Source organism: Aplysia californica, unplaced genomic scaffold (assembly GCF_000002075.1).
Source record: "Aplysia californica isolate F4 #8 unplaced genomic scaffold, AplCal3.0 scaffold00362, whole genome shotgun sequence".
In the NCBI taxonomy this organism is placed as follows: Eukaryota; Metazoa; Mollusca; class Gastropoda; order Aplysiida; family Aplysiidae; genus Aplysia; species Aplysia californica.
This window is the reverse complement of record NW_004797632.1, coordinates 553,371-559,620: the sequence shown is the minus strand read 5'-3', so window position 1 is coordinate 559,620 and position 6,250 is coordinate 553,371. Positions and strand designations below refer to the sequence as shown.

Genomic DNA, 6,250 nt, shown 5'->3' with positions numbered 1-6,250 from the left:
TGGGGCACATAATCTCTCTCCACTCCATATAAAGCTACCAACAGTCATTTAATGTGAGAAGAAGGCAAGACATACAGTACAGACAGAAATCACAGTAAAGGAGGCACTACAACTACAAGTGACACACTCCAACCATCACCACAACCTGCAGAGATCTACATAGACAAGACTTAAACTTCTATGTGGAAAAAAATAATTACAAAGAAAGTCAGACTAAGTAACACTGGTATTTAACGAGACAGGAAAAAATACATTTATTTATAGTTTTTGTAACACAAGCACCACATTGTGTAGAGTCATGAGGAAATCTCCGGTGCTTGACGGCGACACATAATTCACATCCTTGACCTCGCACACACAGGATCCTGAGAGGAAAGAAAAAGTAGGTCATGTGGTAGGAAAGGGAGCTAAAACATTTTAATCAAATATTTACAATAAAATTGCTGGTTTCTTTTATAACTTGAATATATATTTGTATACCAGTACATTTTTTGTTGACAGTTTAACAGCCATCGTATGTGAAATGCCAAGGTTTAAATCTTTAGCTTTGATTTTGGCCCAAGTCTGTTTTGGGGCACTATTACAGCAGCACTTTGAATATACTGTCAGAGAGTGTCAGCGCAGGCACATGATGTTTGGTGAGTGCTAGAACAGTGAGCGTGTTGTCTGGCCGTGCATGAACATCCATATTGAAAGAACATGTGGACTGAGAGCAACACAAGCACTGGAGATGAAAAAGTACACAAAGTGGAGTCCACTCAATATTTGTATAAGATTGTCTGCGGTTTAGTTATATTTTTGGTTTATATTTTAGTAAGGTTTTATGGCGCTCGCAACTGCATTAGGTCATACGAGTGTCAAGGGGTGGCTGTCAACAGAGAAGTCCAAACCGGGAATCAGGCTTATTCTGCTCACCTCTCTAGCCTAAACAAAACCAAGTCTATGATAGGTTTAGAGAGACTGACCAAATTCAAAAGAAAAAAATCGAGAACTATATCATCAAGGCGCTACCTTTTTTTAATATGAAATGCGGAGTCCTGTGGCGGATCAGTTTTATTTTGGCTTAATTAAGTCTGACTTAAGCCAAAAAGGTAGCACCTTGTCCATATTTTCTTTCAGTTTATCTTTGTCTTCTGATTGACGGTGTTCGGTTTAAGCAGACTCCACCTTCCGTTAATTAAACTTAGAATTATTAACATGCAAGATTTTAAAAAGGTGGGAATTTGGGGGGGGGGGGTGGCAATAGATGAGGATTCAACGAACTATGAAAATACTCTGAGGAGGAACAAAAGACCAGGAGATGAGGGCAGAGGGAGGAGCTAATTACTACCACTACCATGCTCTGTTTGCAAACAAGACAGACCAAGGAATCTATCACTGTGTCAGTGTGATGAACATCACCACATCAGGTTTTTAGCACATCTGTCATAATCTTTGATTTGGCTCTAAAATCAAGAGCTGTCGACTGAAATATGCTGCAAGTACTCAGTAATGCTGATATATGTAATAATGTGTGTGTCTTGATAGTACTTTTTTTGGGGTGAAAATGCTGCATTTGGCCTCCTCCCATACTTTAGAAACCCTGGCCAGTGTTGGAAGCATGCACTGATACAGTAGGACTAAAACCTTGTGAATCAGTCCAGGCAAGTAGCTAACGAAAGAGAATAACATGTGAGGCAGCATGGTGAAATCAGGCACTCGTCACAGTAATGAAATCAAAGAAATCAACATTTTTCGGCCGGTTTTGCAATTCTTATCGAATTTTTTTGTTTTTTGTCTCGACACTTTTTATGCCTACTAAAAAACACATCTATGTGTTGAGTTTTACTAAAAAAAAAACATTGATTAAAAATACAGAAAATGTAAATTTGCTGTTTCCAAGGACTCTTGAGCTATAGAAGTCACCAAACTTTGGCGGCCATATTCTCACTAATTTTACTTCTGAAAGAAGGCGACCCCACCTCCTTCAACAGCAAATATCACAACTTCTATTCAAGATAGATTGGTTGTTTTTTTTTCAGTAAAACCAATGCAAATTAACAGGCTTCAAGATGATACTTATAAATCCAAAGCCCAAAAATTGACAAGCGCCTGATTCAACCGAGTCGTGACACCTATCTTGCTAGATGTATCTGTAGACCTAATACATTACAAGTGCATCCTACATGGGCTAAAAAAGAGATGTTTGAGTACATGTGTGTGTATTTACTTTTGGGAGGTAATACTGCTGTACCCTTACAAAAACATTATTTTGGCGCCTTTCCTCAACAAGGGTTAACTATTTCTTTTATACCACAAACATTTTAATTAAAATTTAATAATTAAGCGATAAAATATGTAAACCATTTGTAGGAGGTGGTATGAAGATTTAACTCATTCCACAAATTCTCTGACAATATAAATAAATAAATAGCAAATTACCTGTACCTGTAACACCAGAAGACAAATCTGGCGGCAACCGAAGTAAAGTGAGGTAACTCATGCATTATGTTTGTTTAACAAAAATATTACTTTGGTTGTTTCCCCTGGAACACAATTCCTGGGCCCCCTGTCCTCCCAGTCACAAGTGCACAGAAACAGTCAAGCTAAAAGCCTGCTAATATTAATATTGCTATTCTTCTATAAGTAAACAAATTAAATGGACTGAACTGAAGTGAAATATGAGTAACAACAAAAGTACACATCTTTTAGATTGAAATACAGACAAATCAACAAATCATATGATTGTCAAAACTTCACACAATTCTTACCAAATCTTACCTCTTGCAGTAGACATGTTCACTAAGGTGAAGAACTAACCACAGCCATTTCATGAGCAAAGAGCACAGCCACTGCAAACAGGGAGAAACTCTTCACCAGTTGCCTGTGAAGGTACACAACATGGTATAGAGTAACTTCTACTGCACAGACACATGGTATAGAGCAACTTCTACTGCACAGACACATGGTATAGAGCAACTTCTACTGCACAGGCACATGGTATGGAGCAACTTCTACTGCACAGGCACATGATATAGAGGGAGCACAGACAGACAAAAATCCTGTCCATACATACATCACATATTGTATATTCCAAAGGTTTATGCTTTTTTAAAATCCAGTAAAGCATGTCTTAAATATTTGACTTGTGACAACAATGATATGAAAAGCATTTCACAATTCCTAGATAAAGTATACTTTGTCTGTTGTTGATAGTGAAGTATACATGTACTTGAAAAAAAATATGCACATGGAACAGCTATACAGATTAATCAACAACTTTTTAACAACACTATCATCCAATGCTAATAGCAGCCTATCAGCCCTGAAACAATTAACCTTTCTGTCCAGATAAAGAAAAAAATCTGAAATCGCAAACAACATAAAGCTGGCAAATTCAAGATAGATTATGGTTTTGCTACTAAAACTTTCAAGTCATATTGTGATAGTAAAAAACCAACAGATGCATGCACTGCTACAGTTTATTTTTCCTCTGCTGCTCAGCAATATTAAAATGTGCAGAGAACTCATGGTCAGTGAAAGGGTTAAATGCTGGCGGGCAATTGTAGCAATCGCTAGGAAAATAAAAATGACTTGATTGTTAGTAAAAATAATTACAAGCCGCCCCCACCCCATCCTCATTTGACAAAAGTAAAGACACCCCCTCCCCCCATCCATTCAATCTTAGTTACCTGCAGTGGATTCAGCACAAGCTTCCTCAGCTATTATGGTAACTTTCTACAATCCATTTACTATACCTGCTTGTTATGGGTAGTGGATATTCTATCCACTTGCACACTGTTTCTTGTATTAATTAGTTAACTTTCCCCTCTCCCCCTCCACTTTTTCCATTCCTCTTTCTCCAGTTTTTATGCATCTTGTTCCTTGTTTAAGTGAACTCAAGTACACGAAAAAAAATAAGTTACCAGTTTGTGACTTAACAATTGCAAGACAGGACTGAGCACTTTCTTCCAATATGTGTGCTATTCATAATTTATATAATAAATGTATCATGATACGCTTTTGCATTACAAGAAAAAAAATTAAGCAGGCTGCACAAACGCCCTTTCCTGTACAAGAAGAAGAAAAGTAGCCTACACGCTACTCACCATCTAAAAGGATCATTCCACAGGGTACGAATGAGAGTCGTAGCACTAGCAGTTACAGAGGTTTCTTCTGCCTCGGTAGACATTTCTCACAAAGTCTGTAAACGTAAAGATAAAAGAGTGTAAGTTTAAATTTCTTTTTTAGTCAAGTGGCAGAGTCAGTATCTCTGAGGATCCAAGGCAGACTCCACCATAGTTTCCCACCAAGACTCGGTTATATATTTCAGTCTTATGATGGTTTATTTTCACACTCCTGTTGCCAGCATAAGGAGTACCTGCAAAATTTAAGAATACGAATACTAAGTACAAGTCAGATGAAGAGAAACAATGCAGAAGGTAGAAGGTACACCCAGATCAATTTACCAAGCTACATTAGTGTAGAGAAAAAGCTTTCAAGTTTATTAGTTACATATGAATCTACCTAAAAAATTTAGACAAAAAGCAAAAATGCTCACCTCAAATTTACCTTTATAAAGTAAAGAGAGAAGTACCATAAAAAGCAAAAATGAAGCTATGATGACTACAATACAATAAAATTGGCAAGATGAATGTAGCTCAATTTCGATGGGGCATTCATAGGATACTGGGTATCTAGCACTTCAATGTAAGCTAGGAAGATTCAAGGCACTCCATTAAAGCTCACTTGATATCATGCTAACATGCTGGACAACTGAACCAAAGCCCTGTTTTCAATCCCACACTGGGGGTTCTTGTGGTGTGGTTTTGTGGAGTTTTCAAGGCTCTCATCTCAACCCATTTGGTTTGGCTTTATAGGAGACAGTTATACTAAATCAAGAGATCTCACCTCTTATCCTAGGCTTATAGTGTTGACGGTGGCGTTAAACATTAAACATATAGGCCTACATGATACACTTATTTTACGTACTTGAATGATTTTGTCCGACTGCCTTGGTGAATGGTGTCAATGAAGTTTTTCTTCTACCAGGGGAAGCAACTACTTACTACGTAGATATGACATCATTCCCGCAGTTATTTCCCACAGACTGAATAATCTAGATCAGCAATCTACATAGAAAGTCTAGAATACCTAGATCTAGATCTAGATTAGAACAATAAAGTTGTAACAACAACACACAAGAAATCCATACAGGGAGCACATTTTCAGCAGAAAAAATTCTGATAAGAGAAACGGAACATCAACAAAAGACAATTCTAGAATCAACAAAACTGCATTAGGCCCTGTGCAGGCTTAGCCTATTCATGGACCTAGATCTAGATCTAGATTCTAGATCTAGATCTATTCGAATTCGTGACCTTAAGACTCACGGGTTTTCTGTTGATTCCAAGCAACCTTTGAAAAGTAAAGACAGATCTTATTCAAATTCAGACCCTTTTAACGGTTTGGGCTTAGTCAAAGTTTTCCCGGAAGTTGCCACTTGCCAGGTACACGTTCAATGTTCAAGTTTTCAGAAAGAAAAGCAACTAATGAAACCAAAAATAACGATAATAAAAAATAGATCAAACTGCACATGTATTATGTATTGTCAAATGAGCTGTGGTTCCCAAATGGTGTAAGGTTGAACAATTCATAACAATTTTCCTTACTTTTATTCCACAACAGAGGCCAACGCATTGTAGGTTTACAAATTTGTTAGGAATTACTTTCGCCCAATTCATCGAAACAATGAGCCCCACTTAAATAGTTTCGGCTATAACAGGATTTCGGCTATAGGGGTTAGCAGACTTATAATGAATCCCAGAGCCCAAACTCTTATTATGTGTAATAAGTATGCTTGTTTTGAAATTGTTTTCAGTAGGAATTCGGAATATGAATGCTCGGCCATAACGGCCCAGGAGTCCAAGTATTGACAACACCCTAAACAAAAGTACAAGAAAGCAGAAAAAGCAAATAAAACAAAACAACATCTTTGATGAATTGTAAGCCCTACCTCCATGACCCACAAGAGGTCTGTTTGTTTGTTTTAGAAATGTTTTACGGCGTTCGCAATTGCATAAGGTCATAATATGAGCGCTAAGGGGTGGATGTCAACAGAGAAGTCCAAACAGGGAATCAGGTATACTCTGATCACCTCTCTAGCCTCAACAGCACAAAGTGTGCTTCAGCTATCAAGGCACCCCGGAAATAGCAGTCCACAAGAGAGTGGCAAGCATACAAAAGAAGTAGAGGCATAAAAACGATAATA

At 37.6% G+C, this 6,250-nt stretch overlaps 1 long non-coding RNA gene across 1 annotated transcript; it reads right to left on the bottom strand.

The window, feature by feature from the left end:
• Positions 1-229: 229 nt before the first annotated feature.
• On the bottom strand, positions 230-5,475 carry LOC101850492. Its single transcript, XR_220688.2, has 4 exons — positions 5,373-5,475; positions 4,089-4,183; positions 2,761-2,863; positions 230-365 (listed from the first exon to the last, which is right to left on the bottom strand). It is a non-coding gene; the product is annotated as an uncharacterized LOC101850492 (long non-coding RNA).
• Positions 5,476-6,250: the final 775 nt, after the last annotated feature.